At 35.2% G+C, this 18,340-nt stretch overlaps 1 long non-coding RNA gene across 2 annotated transcripts in view; it reads right to left on the bottom strand.

Moving 5' to 3' along the window:
- LOC138831677 (uncharacterized) overlaps positions 1 to 14,141 on the bottom strand; it is an 18,056-nt gene extending 3,915 nt beyond the window's left edge. The window contains exons 1-3 of one of the 2 annotated variants that reach the window (XR_011373423.1): positions 14,060 to 14,141; positions 8,790 to 8,867; positions 1,371 to 1,607 (exon numbers count right to left, since the gene is read on the bottom strand). This is a non-coding gene — a long non-coding RNA (uncharacterized lncRNA). Of the gene's footprint in view, positions 1 to 1,298; positions 1,608 to 8,789; positions 8,868 to 14,059 lie in introns of those variants that run through there. The other variant, XR_011373422.1, reaches the window with a different exon arrangement.
- Positions 14,142 to 18,340: the final 4,199 nt, after the last annotated feature.

Below are 18,340 nucleotides of genomic sequence, written 5' to 3'. Positions count from 1 at the left end.
TTATTAGCAAGGCAAGGCATACTGAGCTTGGCTCAAAGCATTCTTTCTACTAATGCACATGTAGTTATATCCTTCAATGTTTCCCCTCCACTTACCACAAATCCTCAGCGTGGTCTAATATGCCTTTCTCAGCATGGCTCTGGCTTTTCTCTTCAGCATCTTTGCTTACCCACTCCCCTCAATGCAATGCAAGAGGTAAGGCTCTGTCATTCAGAATACCTAATCCCCTCTCCCCCCAGTCTCTCACAGCATGAGGTAGGAGGCATTTCCTCTCCCCTCTATGAGATCTGGCCTCTTCAACATGCAATCTAGCTTCCACCTCCTTTATAATAATAACATTTCTCACATTTTAATTTACTTTTAAATTCCCCCTTAAAAAATCCATCACCTTTATATTTAAGTAAAAGTGGCAGGCAGCATTTATGATGGTCTCCAATAAACTCTGCTTGTATTCTTTGAATCCCTGTTTTCTTTGCTTACTTGTAGTGAGTCTAGAGATTGAACTATGGTCTTTTACATGCTAGGCAGCTCTACCATTGAACTTCACCCTCCCCCCCCAAAAACACCCCCACCTACCAGTCCTCTTGAATTGGACTTAATGACTTACTTCTTGTGAAAATCAGCAGCAAGAGAAAGGGCTTGTCACTTCAAAGATTAGGTTACAAAAGGACTATGGGGCCCATCTTGGCCACTCTTGATCTTCTTCCTCCCTGAGAAAAGCCAGTTGCTATATGATGAGTGAATTAGGGAAGGATTTAACTAGAAAGGACTTGAGAGAAGATTTCTAGTCAGGAATGAAATGAGGCCCTCAGAGAATAAATGAAATTCTGCCAGCTGTGACATCAAAGATCTTGAAAGCAGATCATTCCCAGTCTTGTAGTCAGATATTAGTACAATCTTCTGGGATACCATGAGCCTGAGGTACGGCATGAACTATACCAGTATCCCTGACAAATAGATACTATAGGATAACAAGCAGTTGATGTTTAAGCTTCCTAGTTTGGGGGTAATCTGTTACATAGTATGACATAATTAGTACAGATAATAAAAAAATTTACACTAAACTATAAAATTAAGTTATATAGTGACACATACTATAAATTCAGTGCTATCACCAAATAATTTAGGCTTTACTCTGCTTTTTTCAAGGTACAAGTATGACTTGTACATCTTTCTATAGCTTTGTTAATGTCTAGTTAATTTCAAAAATATTGATCAAGAATTTACATCACAGAAAGAGCTGTCCAGGCATCTGAGAATCCAAACCAAATGATCCACTATATTTCAGTTCTCTTTAATGATGGATTAAACTATTTTATCTTCTGATATCCACATTAATATACGTGGGCAAGAAAGATAGTTGAAGTTACCTGAAAGCCCAGAAGGGTGAGCAAAAGCAGTCAAACTGCAAACGAATTGAACTTTGAGGGACAAAAAGAACTCCAGGTTTCTATGTTCTTTCCCGCAAAAAAAATTTTCCTCCATCAGCAAAGCATATAGAGCAACTGGAAGTGTAAAAGAATTATCTGAAATTTCACCAGTCTAACAGCAGGAAGGACAGGCATCAGATAGCTAACATGGCTCCAACATGTGGGAGAAGATCAGTCCTGGGGAAGAGAGAAAGCAAAAGTCACAAAGTATGTATATAAAGCATTTAGAATCCATTTCTAAAGTTATTGTTAAAAAGACAAACCACTCAATTTTTTAATGGGGAAAAGACTTAGAAGACTTAAAATATCACATGTATATGAAAAATCTATTCATTTCACTCTGTGTACTTTTTATATTTTGAAAAGGAATAAAGCAAGCAAGAAAAGAGGAAGGAAGGAAGGAAGGAAGGAAGGAAGGAAGGAAGGAAGGAAGGAAGGAAGGAAGGAAGGAAGGAAGGAAGGAAGGAAGGGAGGGAGGGAGGGAGGGAGGGAGGAGGGAAGGAGGGAGGGAGGAGGGAAGGAGGGAAGTAGGTAAAATCAAATACTATTCTTATTTACATAGAGCTAACATTTTACATTATTTTATAATTATTTATAACTTGCTATTTTGTAGTTTGTGGGATGAAGTTTGCATTTGAGAATGGACAGGATATAGAAAAGCAGGTATAGAATGGGACATAATGGGAAAAGAGTCCAAGGAACCTCTGAAAAACAATTGAAATCCTTTTCAGGGAGGTTCTACTTGTTGACACTGGCCTGGCTCTAGTGAATAGAAGCTTTCCCAGGCTTTCCTACCTTCATAGTTACCTTGCTTAAAAATGAGTTGATATCAAAACTTGGAATTAAAGTTAGGGAAGTAGATTACACGTCTGTCCCAATGGATGTCTTGGGTGCACATCAAATCTCAAATGGTGGGAGAGTAAGCCCCAGAAGGAAGAAGGATTTTAGCATGGCCCTTCTGTCAATTTATTAATGTTTGGTAATAACTATAGCAAATTCACTTTCACTATATATTTTTTTAAATGGGCTAGGGCTTGAATTCAGGGCCTGGGAGCTATCCCTGAGCTTTTCTGCTCAGGGCTAATGCTCTAAGTGGGCTCCTAAGTGGAGACATGGCTCTACTTCTAGCTTTTTGATGCTTATCTGGAGATTAGTCTCATAGATTTTCCTGCCCAAGCTGGAGTAGCTAGAATTACACCCATGCCAGGCTACACTTTAACTATTTTATTATTATTATATTATTATCATTATTATTATTGCTTTTAAATTCCCTATCCAAATCCCACACCTCTTATTGCTTTCATAAGAGTGAAGTTTTTCCACTGGCAACTTTCCCTGGGTACAGCTTTGGATTTGTTAGAGCTGTCTAATTTAGATAGGATGTTACTGGACTCTAGATACTGGCCATAGTCTCCCAAATTTTCAGAGTCTTTTGTTTTACCTCCCTCCATCTGCACAATGGAAAGAATGCTAAACGGAGACTCAAGAGACCTGCAGTCCTGAGCCACATAATCACATGTGTTCCCTGGGATAAGTATATGGCACTGGAATGGCATTCTCCTTTGAAATTTAAATGAAATTCCTGAAGTTCACAAAACCCACAATTTTGCCATTTTTGTGAATTCTTGAGGATTTAGTTCCTCATAATTACATCTGGGTTGGTGATGTGACTTTTTTTTTGCTTTATTTCATTGCTTTCTTTACAAGGATGTTCTTGTTTCCTTTTCTATCTTCTTTCTAGCCTAGATGTAGAACACTCCATCCTTTGGTAGGTTTTTACCAAATCCACTCACTGCGCATGTGGATGTCTACTTTAAAGTTTGAGTTCAGAGCAGAAGGTTACAGTCAAGTAGTGAGAATAGAGTAAGTTTAGATCTTTCTTTTTCCAGCCCCTTGGCGCCCCACCCGTGGATCTGTACAATACCATGTTTTTCACCAAGTCTTAGCCCCAAATATGTCTCCCGATTCCCTCTGTATTTCTCAAACTCATTTTTCCAGTAAAATCATTTTTACTTCCACATACTTATGTATGTGTTTTTCTAAACAGCAATGTATCCACCTACTCTGAAGTCTAAACTCAAGCAGCCCAGCAAAATGGATAAAAGTGATATATTCCATCCTTACTCTTCTTTCCTCGGACATGACATTCTGAAGTAAAAAGTATAAACATTTCTGTCCCCTTTGATCTGCTTTGTGTAATTCCTCAGAAGCAAAATGCTATTAGAGCTGTACTTTTAAACATAAGTGCCTTTTTTCCTCTGAAAACTACATACATTTTAGCACATAAAATCCACTTAATTAATTTTTGTTTCCTTTTTCCTTCTGTAATAATTATTGCTCAAACTGCTTCATCTTCTATGGCCTTGCCATCCGTCTTAGAAAAATTCAACAGTTTTTGAGCCCATGTTATATTCCAGGAAAAATAAAGATAAACTAATGAATAGTCTCTTTCTTCAAGCTATTTATTCTCACTGAAATAACAATAATACTGGTTTTCCCACAGACAGGCAAATATGATTATGTGCACATGTCCATGTATACACATACATTTATATATGGTTATACACACAAATAACATATATATTATGTATTTATTTATAATCACTGATGGATAGCATTTCTGAACAATTAATAAAAGTAGCTATTTGTAATCAAGTTCTTCTTACATTATTTGTAATTATTGAAATACTATACTCTTGATTTCTCAATCTAAGGGCAGTATCAAATGTAGAAGGGAATGTGTACAACTAGATTTTTCTAAAATAGTTACAAGTGGAAGATTTTTAATTTTTTAAATTATCTTTAAGTTGCTGTACAAAGAAGTCCCCATTCTACAAAACAGTATATGAATACAAAGTGTCTGATAACATTGTCATCCATCACTCCTAACCTATACACCTAAAGACTTACCTCAAATAGTTTTCCATTACTTTGTTGTCTGGAACTGATTTATATAGTAAGTTATATAAATCTATTAAACTAGGAATCATTTACTAGATTCTCTCAAAGAATTGGAATCCCCCTAAACTCCTAGATGGTTACTTTAATTTTTCTGATACTGGAATTACAGTATGGTTGTTTTATTGTTTTATTTCACCGAACACCTGATAGAAACAACTTAAAAGGAGGAAATAATCATTTTACTCATGGCTTTAGAGGTTTAAGTTCCTAGTTTCTGTATCATTGACTTTGGGTCCATGGTGAAGTAGAACATCAATATTACTTTATTTCTACACTGAAAGAACCAGAGGTGAGACCCTTGGCTGGGGGTTAATCCGTTGGTTGTCCAATGATCTGATCCTAAACTGAACAAAGAGAGACAGGAATAAAGATTTTGGATGCTTGAACTGAAAGTTGACACATAGTCATGCTTACTTTCTTCATTTTGAACTATATGTAAAAAGAATTTTAAAGTAGACAAAAGTAGTTTCATCTCTATAGAATCTCAAATTTGTATATTTGTTTTTTCATCAATAAACTTCCCTAAATAGGGTTCTTATTTCTAACGCACCTTGGCTAAAACACCAGAGTTTGAGATACAATTAGCTACATGACGGAAACAGCAAACTCTACAATTGAGGTAACTTTTGGACCTTTTCAATTAACATTCCAGAGGAGTTACTACATGGAAGATAATTTGTTTTGTCCTTGACGATATTATATCTCCTCCTTGTCTACCACAACAAATATTTTAAACAGGACGTTTCTTAATCACTGCTTCCTCTAAAAAAAAAAAGGAGGATTATATGAATAAATTACACAAGCAAATGGAAACTAATCAATTAAAGAACACAGGAAAAGAGCTTCATTGCTTCTTTTATCCTCAACTTTGAAAAAACTACTTGTGTGGCTATGGGCAGTCACCTTCACTCATCAGGGCTCAGTTCCTTTGCCTACAAACAAAGAGGTTAAATTGGATACCAACAAAGATTTCTTCAAGCACTAAAAAATTACAGTGCTAAATTCATAGAAGATTATAAGTGGTGTCCAGGAAAAATTACAAACAGTTACAATTAGGTTCTTCCAACTTTTCAATTAACTTGCTCAGCTGTGAGCATGATGATAAGATTATAATATAATTGTGATTAATGTTATAATCATTAGGATAACTTTTATCATAACAAATCAGGAGGAGATATTCTACAGCCACAAAGGCAACAGAGCAGGACAGGTTTCAGATAATATTAACAACTCACTTTTATTTATATAGAGTTTTACCCCTTAAGAAAATGGGAATTGTGGCCTAGACAAATAGCAGAATAGTTGATCATCAATACCTGCCTGATGATGAAATGGTGGCTGGGGGATACAAAAGAATGAGGAAGTAAGAAGGACAAAATAATAAGGAAATAAAGACAGGACAGTAAATTTTTGCCTCACACCCTTACAGGGAACAGAAAAGAAACCCACCAATCAGCAAATCATCTAATCCTTCCTATTTAACTCAAGACCAAGCTTTGTAATGTGGAAGATGGCTAAAGATGGTGTGAAATGGCTGACTTGGACTGTCTTCCTGTGGCATCTCTATGCTCCCCCTCATATTCCTTCTCTAACAAACTTAGCTATTACCCTTACTTTATTACTACTACTATTATTTTCTTTAAGTAATGGTACAAGGGAATTTAATTCATGTCAGTTTATAAATATAATGCATCATGAGCAATTTACCCCTTTTATCATTCTCCCCCCTCTCTCCCATCCTCACCCATACCCTCAATTTTCCTAGTTCTATTTCCACATATATGTGTTGACTTCATTCTCCCACTCTTCCTGCCTTTATTCACCTGCCCCTCCACTTGAATTTACCCTCTCTCTGATACCTCCAGTACCAGCTTTCTGGCATTCATTTTGTTAGACTGTAAGTTCAAAGGAGTTACACGATTGGAATTTTCCCTTTAGAATTATTTTGGTAATGCTTTTGTAGACATATGCATATTGCCCTGTCTATGTTTACATGTGTATTTGGAACTTAGAGCTAACTTCCACATATGAGAGAAAACATGTGTCCTTTGTCTCTTTTTTAAAAATGTATTTTATATTACTTGTCTCTTCAGATCTCCCATCCACTCTATAAAGTATTGAAGTAGGGATGCTGAATTTAATTGGTGCCATCTTGACCATGTGGTGATGATAGGTTAATGGGTTTAACTGGCACCATCTTGTCTTCATGGTTGAATCTGGGAAGTCACAGTTCCCAGGTGATGGGCATCCTTGAATTCCTAGAGGCAGAGTTAGGGCCTTGTACAATAGGTTACTAGACCTGCCAATCTTGGGTCATGAAATCTCAAGCTCCCTGATACCCTGCCCCCTGACCTGACCCTATTTAGGCCCAGAGCACTCAGGTGCCATATGCCATGTCACATGTTTCTGTGTTTGTGTTCTGTCTCCGATTTCCTGTTTTTTCTCCAGTCACCATGGTGTCCCACTTCAGCTCTCCATTGGAGTTTACCTGGTATGTTGGTATTGTTTTCTGCTCTTTTCTTCCCTATTTCTTGTGGCTCAGTTTTTCTGACAGTGTTAAGTATATTCATGGGGCTGCTGATCTTTGAGACAGGAGTTCACCTTACAGTCACCAGCCTTTTAAAAAAGACTTTTGATTTGACCTCTGAAAATATGGCTTCCCTATTTTCTCACCGTACAACAGTATGGCCTGATAAAATACATTCACAGCAACTAAGAATAATCAAAGGCAGAGTCATGGAAGTTCACCAAAAAAGAATTTCCAACTTGGGAAAGATTTCACGTGATTTATAAGGAAGACAAATAAGTGATTCTCAATATTTTAAGTGGGTGAGGTGTTTAAGTCACAGATCATCCCCAAGTCTGAGGAGAAGTGAGAAAGGAAGTCAGAAAATGCACATACATGTACTTAACTGACAGTTACAGTTTATTTAAGTAATTTCCAGGAAGATGCTACCTGCTTTATTCCAGATTCTAAGTCTAGAGTGTTTGGGAGCCAAAAAGAAATATACATACATACATACATACATATATATATATATATATATATATACATATAATGTTCACAAATTTATAAAGAAAGGAGTAATACATTTATTCAGAAGTAACCAATTCTTAGTGGGAAATGCTCACATGTTAAGTTCTTTATATTCTTGCCTCCATTTGATTCTAACAATAGCCCTGTAGAGGGAAAATAGCTTCAATTTATACATGAAGTTCAGAGAGGTTTAGTAACTTTACACACTTGACAGAGAATTTAAAACTAGGTGATTTTAGTGTGACAGAATATATTCTCTTTGTGATACCATATCACTAGCAAGTTAACATGGTGTTCAGAAAAAAAAAAGAAAATGAGCACCTTTGTTTTGATTGTCTTTATAATAATTGAACTTTTAAATCTAGATGTTTAGTTTTGTATAACTCCAATCTTAAAGTTCTTAAACAATATGTCAGGAGAGATAGTTTGGTATATGAAGCGATGAGGATGTTATACGGGGGTGGTTTGTATTAGAAGAAGACATTTCAGACAGGTATTACACTATCCAGAATTACTGGTGTTTGAAATTGGTTCATCTACAAAATATATCTAAATTCCCTTCTAAGATGTCATTTGAACTGTAATCCAGTCAAGTCTTTCCTGCTTTAATTTCAGTTTCAATGAGATCATCCCAGGATTATCTCTCATCTAGTTTTCTGTGGATAACCATGACATATAAATAACCTTTGATAATTCTTATTTACTGAACAGGTGCTGAGACAGCAGATTTTCATTCCAGCTATGTTGCCTCTCAATGGTGTACTTTCCTCTGGCATTAACAGAGATGCTCTCTTATATATTTATCACACAAGCTCTGTGAAACAGAAACTTTCTATCTTTATTTCTAAAAATGGGAGAATTTATGCAAGTCTACAAATACAAGCAAATTACGGGGCTTCAAAAGTTTTAAACATGCTATTGCAAACATCACCACAGATCTCTAAAAACTCCAAAGAAAAACCAAAGAATGAGGGCTTTGAACTTCTCATTTTATGATCTTACTGAAGATATAGACGATAAGGAAGGGAAACAAGTCAAACAAGTAAAAAATTAAATTAAGAAAGTAAAATGTTAAGATCACATTTAGGATACAAGCTAAAAATTAAAATGCACAAATTTAGAATGCTAATGAACAGGCAAATTACTCCATGCTTCTGTTAGTACAACTCAGTAATTCTAGTACATTTTCATGGAATCTGGCCTTCTTGGACTACTAAGTGTCTATCATAGACTTTTAGAGAGCCATGAGTGCCAATTTCTGATCTTACAAACACATTTAACAAAAAGTAATTCCCAGAGATTTCAGCTTCAGTTTGATGCCTGAAATTATTGAGACCTGGTTAATTCTGAACTCTACTCACAGAAAAGAGATCAAACTTCTGTGGTCTCTTCTGAGAGTCCCCCTCAGTGTGCTTCACAGAATCTGCATCTTGTGAATTCTGTTAAGCAAGAAATCATGGTTTCTATTGAGCCAATGAAATAAGACTCACAAAATAGAAACTAAAAGTTGGCCCAATGCTCTAGGGCTTTAGATGAACTTCCACAGGAGCAGTGTTTCCAAAAAGAAAAAAGTAAATAACTGACTTTCTTGGTTGGTTTACTAAATAATCATGGTTTACATTCAAGTGTATTTGAGGAGTTAACCATGATACTATTTATACTCTGTTCTCAAATTTTATGTGAAAACAACTGCGTTATAATTTTCTGAATAATCATTTATTATCTATGTCTTTTTGTAATATATATATATATTAATTGTTATTGTAAAGGTGATGTATATAAAGGCTACAGTTACATAAGTCAGATACTAAGAGTATATTTCTTTTCTTGGCAATATCACCGCTTCCCTCCTCTTCTCTCAATTTTTCCCTCCTGTCCCCACCCACAGTTTGTGTACTTCATTTTCAACTAGTAAAGTATCACTAATCACATGTATTGATTGCGTTTCATGAAAAGATTTGAAGTAGACTGGTTTGATCAATTGTGTTTGAAAGTAGAAAAGTCAATACTTAGAAAAATGAAAGGATTTACCACATAATATTTGTCAAAGAATTGGTGAAGGAAGGATTAGAAATTAGAAAAATTAGGTCATATTAGATGTATTTTGAGATAAGAATCCCAGGGCAAAAAATATATACATACAGAAAATGTGTGTGTGTGTGTGTGTATGTACATGTAGAATTCAGTTTTAGACCCTCATTTCTTCATGTATAACATGTAGGATATTGTGTTTTTTTGTTTTTTTGTTTTTTGTTGGTCGTGGGGCTTGAACTCTGGGCCTGGGCGCTGTCCTTCAGCTCTTCAGCTCAAGGCGAACGCTCTACCACTTGAGCTACAGCGCCACTTCCGGTTTTCTGGTGGTTTATTGGAGATAGGAGTCTCACGGTCTCTCCTGCCCTGGCTGGCTTTGAACTGCGATCCTCAGATCTCAGCCTCCTGAGTAGCTAGGATTACAGGCGTGAGCCAACAGCGCCCGGCGGATATTGTGTTTATATGTTACTTTTCAGATTAAAATGGCTTAATACACAAAACACATACAACAAAAACACATAGATTAGTATATAATGTGGTATTTTTCTTAAAAGTGGGATTGGCACAATTATAAAATATGAAAACAGTATACCAATTTGCATTTAACTTCCTTTTTTTTTTTGGTCAGTTGTGGGGCTCAAATTCAGGCCTTGGGCACTGTCCCTGAGCCTCTTTGTGCTCAAAGCTAGAGCTCTACCACTTGAGACAGAGTACCACTTCTGGTGTTTAAGTGGTTAACTAGAGTTAACTTATAAATTTTAAACAAAAAAATACTTTAGACATGCACGAAAGTACTGAAAATTCTACAGTGGATACTGTTAAAAAGCCAGATTTATCAAATATATATACTACACAAGAAAGCTATTGCAGATTCCTCTAAGAAACTACTATTTTCTCACTCCTTCCACAGGGGTCTCCATTATTTTGAGTTTAATGTGACCCAGTATTAAACTTAGTTTTTTTCCCACTGATCATATATATATATATATATATATATATATATACTTTAATCTGTACAACATTGCACTCTAAAATATTCTGTCACTCAGTTTACTATTTTTGCATATTTATGCAAAATAGAGATTGGTAGATACATTTGCAGCGATAGAAATGCACTAATACATGAAACCGATTCTTTTGTTTGCCATCATCACTTTTTCATTATTTTGCATGTACATAAAATATTCTGCATAATTGTTTATATATATGTAGATATATATATATATGTATATATATATATATTGTGTGTAGGTCATGGGGCTTGAACTCTGGGCCTAAGCGCTGTCCCTTAGATCTTCAGCTCAAGGCTAGCACTCTACCACTTGAGCTACAGCATTACTTGTGGTTTTCTGGTGGTTTATTGGAGATAAGGGTTTCACAGACTTTTCTGCCCGGGCTGGCTTTGAACCGAGATCCTCAGGTCTCAGCCTCCTGAGTAGCTAGGATTACAGGCATGAGCCACTGGTGCCCGGCTTGTTATTTTCATCTCTACAAAATGTATTATTACCTATAACTTTCTTGTACAAAGAAAGCCCCTTTAACGTTTCTAGCTAATTTTTTCCTCTTATAAACATTATTTTTCTAACAAGGTACATTAAGTATCTATTGTGATTTGCATAAGATACAATAATGTATACATACAGATTCATAGGAAAAAAGAAAGTTGCTTACAGGAAACATTATTTTAAAAATGGACATAATAAAATTCATTATTCCAAAATCAGTTATTTTTGCTCTTATCTACTTTTTCTTTTTTTTAATTTTTATTTGAGTACACAAAGGTAATGCCATCTAAAAAAATCAGTTTATAAATCTAATTCATCTTGATCAATGTTACCTCCTTCAACATTCTCACCACCTCCCACCCGTCCCTCCTTAATTCATTTTTAATTGCTAGGTAGCAGTGCTCTTTATCAATTACATTATTCTACTTATCATTACCCTATTAAGGGATGGCCAGTTATGTGTTTTCATTTTCCTTCTTTACAAATATATCAACTTTCTTCTGCAAACTTAAAAAAATTTTCTACAGTATATATCTTGATATCTGCTATTTAAAATATCTAACTGAATCAGTGAGTATCATTGGCTTAACTAGGTTTTAAGAAATTGCTTTCCTAAGTTTTAGTAGCAACTTGCCCTCTTCTCAGCCAGGATATTTTGCTTCATCCTTACTATAATATCAAATACTTGAATTTTGTTAATGAATAGTGCATGAAATGATATACAAATATTTCTAATTTGCATTATTGCAAAATTATTAATGTTGATAACTGACCACCACTGGGCTGGGAAGGTGGCTCAGTGGTAGAGTGCTTGCTTGTATGTATGAGGCCCTGGGTTCGATTCCTCAGCTCCAAAATAAGCAGTAAAAGCTAGAAGTGGCACTGTGGCTCAAATGGTAGAGAGCTAGCCTTGAGCTGAAAAGCTCAGGGACAGCGCCCAGGCCCAGGAGTTCAGGCCCCACGACTGACAAACACACACACACACACAAACAAAAATTGACCACTTGAAAGTTCAAACACCTTCTATAAATTCTGTTAATCTTACATTGACATTTTTTTATTGTTAAGGATGGTTGGAAGTTGTTGAGCAGAGGTACAACAAAGAAACTAATGACATACGAAAGTGGTCTTTATGAACTAAATTATGGCCTGAAGACACATAGTAATGAATTGACCTGTATAATCTCATTTATAAGCAGAAAAATAATACACAATACCTCACCTTGACTGTATTGCATTTGAATTATAGCATCCATCCTTGTAAATCTCATGTGAATATCATGCTTACCATTCTGACCTTTCTGAAATAATGCACAATCTCAGAGCAAAACAAAAACATCAAATAAAAATGATTTGCAATAATTGATCTACTTTTTTTGAAATGGAAATGAATGAGGAAAAAACTTCTACATGATTCTCTGGAATAAAATGACCCTTTTAGTATTTATGTGACTTATGAGAATTTGAAAACATTCAGTTAATCAGCCACAAGGAGAAAACAGTGAGGCCAAGCACAACAGCTATTTAAAAGACAGGAAGACTACCATAACTACAAAACAGCTTCTTACTTTTAATTAATGGAGTTTCTTATGGGCTGTCTATTTAGAACAAGTCATTTACTATTGTATCTTAGGGAAATGTGAAAACACAAAGTCCTAATTTCTTCATTCTCTGCAATTACTACTGCTATTGTTTCAGACAATGTCAAAGCCTTGGATAAGAGGTTTCAAACAAATACAATGGCTCAGAATTTTATGACATTCCATACTGTTCCCTGATTTATACACATTTATGTTACCCAGTAACATGCCTTGTTGCATTCCATATAAAATGAAATGAGATCAATGCATATCTTAAACTCATTATGCTGATATTATAAATGCAAATTGCCTACTACCTACAGTGTAGTTAAATATCATCTTGCACTTTCCTGTTACTTAGGAACAATTTAGAAATAACATCTGTAATTTTAACTGTGTTTTCATTGTCTATTCAACCCTGCAGGGCTCCCAAGTGTATATCATATCTTGGAGAAAGTCTTGCAAAGTCAAACAGACTGCTTTCTTTGCTTGTTGGATCATTGGATTAAATGTTTAAAAACAAATATTAAAAACCTTTGTTTTCGGGTTACAATGTTAAACCATTTTTTGTTCTTTTGTTGTACAGTTTCATCTGTGTACTAAAATATTAACCCCAAGCACCTTACTAAAAGGAGTCACACTTCCAAGGAAGTGGATTTCAGGCTGTTATAGACTGACAACAAAACAACAAACACTGAGTATCCATAGGACATATCAAAGTGATGCCTTTTGAAGCTTTACAGAATATAATACTAATCAGGAAGTGCATATTTGATTTTGCCAAAGTACTGCAGTACTTCAAAGACAATATAGGCTCCCAAGCATAATTTTGGATTAATTTTCATGTATAAATAGCATTGGAGCTATCTGACAATTAGAATAAAGACATATTTTATTCTTAATTAGCAAGAATTTTTTAAAATTTCTTTTCCTGTCTTGAGGTGTTAGCTTTTGAGAAGACAAGTCACAACTACCCAGGACTAGAGATATATCCTCTATCTGCATGACTAAAACTATCCACTGATTAGTCAATGACCTTAGTAAAGAGGTCCACAAGAGTAATAACAGAGATTTAATGATAAATGCTCTGTTGAATTCCCTGTCTTTATCCATTGATAGAGTTATAGTTAGGAAGTTGGAAAAGGAAGGAAGAAAGGAATTCAAATTGTTCTTTGTAAATATATGCTGATTTCTAGTAACGCTTTCAAAACTGTTCAAGAATCTTTCCTGAACCCATAATATGCCAACGAGTCAACATCATGACTTTTTGTGCCTTCAGACCTTGCCCTAGGCCATCTTTTCTTTCTTGAAAGCTCACTTAGCTACCTCCCCTTTACCTGTCTCACATGCCCTACCAGCCCTTCCTCCACTACACTTATAAATCTTAATCTTAGTCTTCTGACAAAAGATTAAAGTCTCCCACTTCTATGTAATAAAAAATTCCATTTTTATTCATTCCTTTTGTGTTGTCTAATTATTTGGATATGATCGCCACCAAGATTCTTACCCACTTACCATTATTTCCTCAAATGTAAGGCCATGTCTTAAGCATTACAACACAATAAGAAGTTAATGAAGGACTGATTGGATAAGGTCCATAGCATTGGTAGTTTATGACATAGTTGATTCCATCTGTTCGCAACCTTCTAGAACTTTTTCTGTCTGTTAAGAGCTCTTCCAATTCTCCTCAGCTCCTTGCAAATAATGTAGCCTTTTCAATTTATTTAAAAATCTCAAAGACTCCCTTATTTGTTTTTTTTTCTAATTCAAATCCTTCACTAGTGTGTCTCCATATTGTTTTTAGTTATTAGGAAATCTGGAATTCATATCTAATCAAAATTATAAAATTTATATAATTTAATCTCCCACAAAACAAGTTGTTGCCTTAATTTTTTTTCAAGTAAGTTTTTCTTTAAAATTAAAAAGGTCTTTGAGTATTATCATTTTGGAAAACAAAAGAAATTTGGTAAAGAAATCTATCAATTAACTCTGATAAATGTTGACTGGAAATAAAGGATCATAGTAATCATTAGAATAATAAAAGTCACCAACTTCTCAGATTTAAATGCTCTGAACTGGAAAACCCATTATAAACTGAAATTGTATTTGTTTCCCAATAGAAAGTTACTATTAGTGCTTGGAACCAAATCCTACTTTAAAATGAATTCAAAAGGCCTATCTTGATTTTTAGTACATGAGAAAGGAAAAGAAAAACTGAGCTGTGTCAGGGGCATTTTCGTGATGTACAAATACAGGCTACTCTGCAAAAACAACTCATTCTACATGTCAACATTGTCTAATACGTATTAGCCATTGCAGTGGCTGGAGGTCACAAGAAGCTTCTTCACCATTAGCTGCATTTGCCCTCACAATTCCAGAGACTTTTTTTCAAATAAGATAATCACCATAGAAAGAAGTTAGAAAGAGGCATGTAGCTCAGAGGTGACTATGAGGTCACACTAATGACTTCCTGTACAAATAACCAAAGCCAAAGGAAAAAAAATGAAAAAATTGTAGAAATGATCTTTTAACACAGACAAAATCAGTTTACTTCTAAAGGTACATAGCTTGCCATTGTCTCTGTTTGGAAGATTATATCTCCAAATTCTGCTTGGTAAGTTAAATTTACATGCATCTTTAAAATTTAAATATGGTCCGGTCGTGGGGCTTGAGCTCTGGGCCTGGGCGCTGTCCCTCAGCTCTTCATCTCAAGGATAGTGCTCTACCACTTGAGTCACAGCGCCACTTCTGGCTTTTTTTCTTTTTGCTTATGTGGTGCTGAGGAATCGAACCCAGGGCCTCAGGCATGCAAGGCAAGTGCTCTACCACTGAGCCACCTTCCCAGCCCGCCAGAATAGTTCTCTAAGAACAAATGTAAAAAATTTCCTCACAAAGGATCTGAATGAACATTTCATCCTGTAAACATGGAAACATTTCCTGAGGGCTTTTCCTGAGTTGTACAACTTGAGTCTCATTTGTCCTCCAACCCTGGCAAGCTGGTAGTGTCTAAAACAAAACAAAACATTGTCAAAACAACTTAGCCAATAGGAGTTTGTTGATCACGATGGGATGATATGCATCATCATTTAAGGGATTTGGGATTAAACAATAAAAGTTGAGGTTATAAACAACAGTAGTCACTATGTCAAACTTTTCTCTATTCAATGTATTGTGTTTGCCATTGTAAAGTAAACAAAATGCCTTGCAGTGGTTGATTCTAATGGAGCGACTTATGTTGAGATGCATAGGAAGAAAGGTAAGATATTAACTAATGTTCATGAAAGACTGTTTAAACGTTGAAATACAAGAAAACTGGGGAAAGAGAAATGTCATTTAATCCAAAAATAAGTGATTTTTAAGAAGCAAATTACCAGTAGGGAAAATTGATTACTTTGTGTACAGTGAAGGGTAAGGAGTGAGGTAGTTTATAACCACTTCTGTGGTCATTTGATCTAATATCATATGTGGAATCTCTGTAGTCACACAGAGTAAAGCCTCACAGTTTGAAGGCACACTATTGGAAGCTAAGAAATAAGTGAATAGAGATAAGCAGTAGTAAATTTCTCATAAGTGCTACAGGTAGGTAGAAGTCCACAAGACAGAGCCCTTCCAAGGCAGAGATAAGGTAATCCCATTCACCACCAAATCTCTAACTTCTGCCCCTGGAAGGGCATCCTTCTATATTTTTATAAAAAGAAGAAAAGTTTGTAAGGTGGATAACCAGAAAGCTAAGTCAAGGAAAGCAATTCTCTGATACATGTGTAAATTACAAGACAGCCACATGGTTACTCACAGCTCTGCAAGCAGCATAGGGAAGAAAGGATAGACAAAGTTGGGTTGGCATGACCTTGGGACCAAGAAGGCCACAGGTCAGGCATAAATAGAGTTGAGCAAAGGCCAGGATGAATTCATTCCACTCATTTCTGGAAAATAGTTAGATATTGTCTCTTAATTACAGTAATATTAACAGTTTGAAAAAGAGATCAAACTAAAAGATGGTTTCCAAGAAGGAAATGCTGTAGTACTTGGATAATGTCAAAAGTAGCTGTAACAGGAGATAGCTGCACCATCAGAGACACCTCAGCTTGGACTTGTCGTCTCTACCATGTGCTCAAGAATTGAGGATACGAAAGCAGAAACAAGAATGAGAAAAACTTCATCATCAGAATTTGATGTAAAAACATATTTAATCCAATCCAGATCAGTCAACTATAAAGGAAATGAAGACCTTTTTTTGTTGTTCCATATGAATTTTTTATTGTTCCATATGAATTTTTGGGTTGCTTCTTCTATTTCATTGAATAATGAGGTTGGAATATTGATAGGTGTTGCATTGAATTTGTAGAGAGTTTTTGGCAGTATTCCCATTTTCACAATGTTAATACTCCCAATCCAGGAGCAGGGAGGTTTTTCCAAATCCTTAGTTCTACTTTGATTTCCTTTTTCAGGTTTTTAAAGTTTTCATTGTAGAGGTCTTTCATTTCTTTAGTTAAGGTCTTTTATCTTTTGTGGAGCTATTACAAAAGGAGTTGCTTTCCTGATTTTAGCCGTACTCTTCTCATTGTGGCCATACAGAAAAGCCATTGTGAATTCAAATTCTTGACATCACATGTTTTCATCTTTAATTTCTAGCTTTTTTAATAGTATGAAGAAAGATTAGTTTATTTTATCCTAGTTGTCATGGGGCTTGAACTTAAGACACTGTCCCTGAGCTCTTTTGACTCAAGGCTAGCACTCTACCACTTTGAGCCACAGCTCTACTTCTGGCTTTCTAGTGGTTAACTGGAGATAAGAGCATCACAGACTTTCCTACTGAGGCTGGTTTTGAACTGCAGTCCTCAGATCTCAGTCTTCTGAGAAGCTAGGAGTACAGGCATGAGAGATCAACACCCAACAACAAAGACTTTTTAAGAACATAATTACAGTACTATGTTAGTGGGTAAAATATACTATTAATTCCTTAATACTATCAACTATCTAATCACTCTTGAGTTTCCTTTGTTGTTTTATGTCCTTTCTATAAGTTATTTATACAAATCATGATTCTAAAAGGTCTATACTTTGGAATTGGGTGATATGTTTCTTGTTCTAAAAGAAATACATACATATATATATATATATATATATATATATGCACTATATACTACCAGTATCACTTTTATTTATTTTTTGTAAATTATTCAATTCAATTTTTTTGGCTTGTGATTCTTTTTCAGGCTTGATTTTTGCAGATTGTGTTACCATGGTAACACTTAGCATGTTTCTGTGTCCCCTTTATTTTCTGTATATTGATCATACTAGAGGCTTCAGCAGATTTAGCTTAGCTTTAGGAAGAACATGATTTGAGGGTATATTTACTTTAAAGAGACACTCATATATAAGTGAACATTTTGTAAAAGATGAAGGAATCATTTGTTATCATTTTTTGGAATATATATTCTCAGGAATGGAACTCAAAGTTATTTTGCTTTAAAAGAATTATTTACTCACTTTACATAAAATAGCTGTACAGACAATTTCAAGGATAGTTGTAAAAACTTGTTCTTTTTGTAACATCACAGAAATGAATGTGAAATGATACCAAGTTGTGAAATGGGAAACTTTGTTTGAAAAGTGGCTTCTTGTTGCTGTAGCTTTAATGACATAGTCAGCACAGTGGGGAAGCACAGTGGACACACCGAGTAATTAAAGAATAGGAGCTGCATCTAACAGTCAGAATTATCACTGCAAAGCTCATCAAAGGTAGATAGCAACGGGGAGATAGAAAATGGTACTGTTTTATGTCTAGGCAATACT

Source organism: Dipodomys merriami, unplaced genomic scaffold, assembly GCF_024711535.1.
Source record: "Dipodomys merriami isolate MVZ:Mamm:240054 unplaced genomic scaffold, mDipMer1.0.p SCAF_2, whole genome shotgun sequence".
Classification (NCBI taxonomy): Eukaryota; Metazoa; Chordata; class Mammalia; order Rodentia; family Heteromyidae; genus Dipodomys; species Dipodomys merriami.
This window is presented reverse-complemented; position numbering and strand designations above follow the sequence as displayed.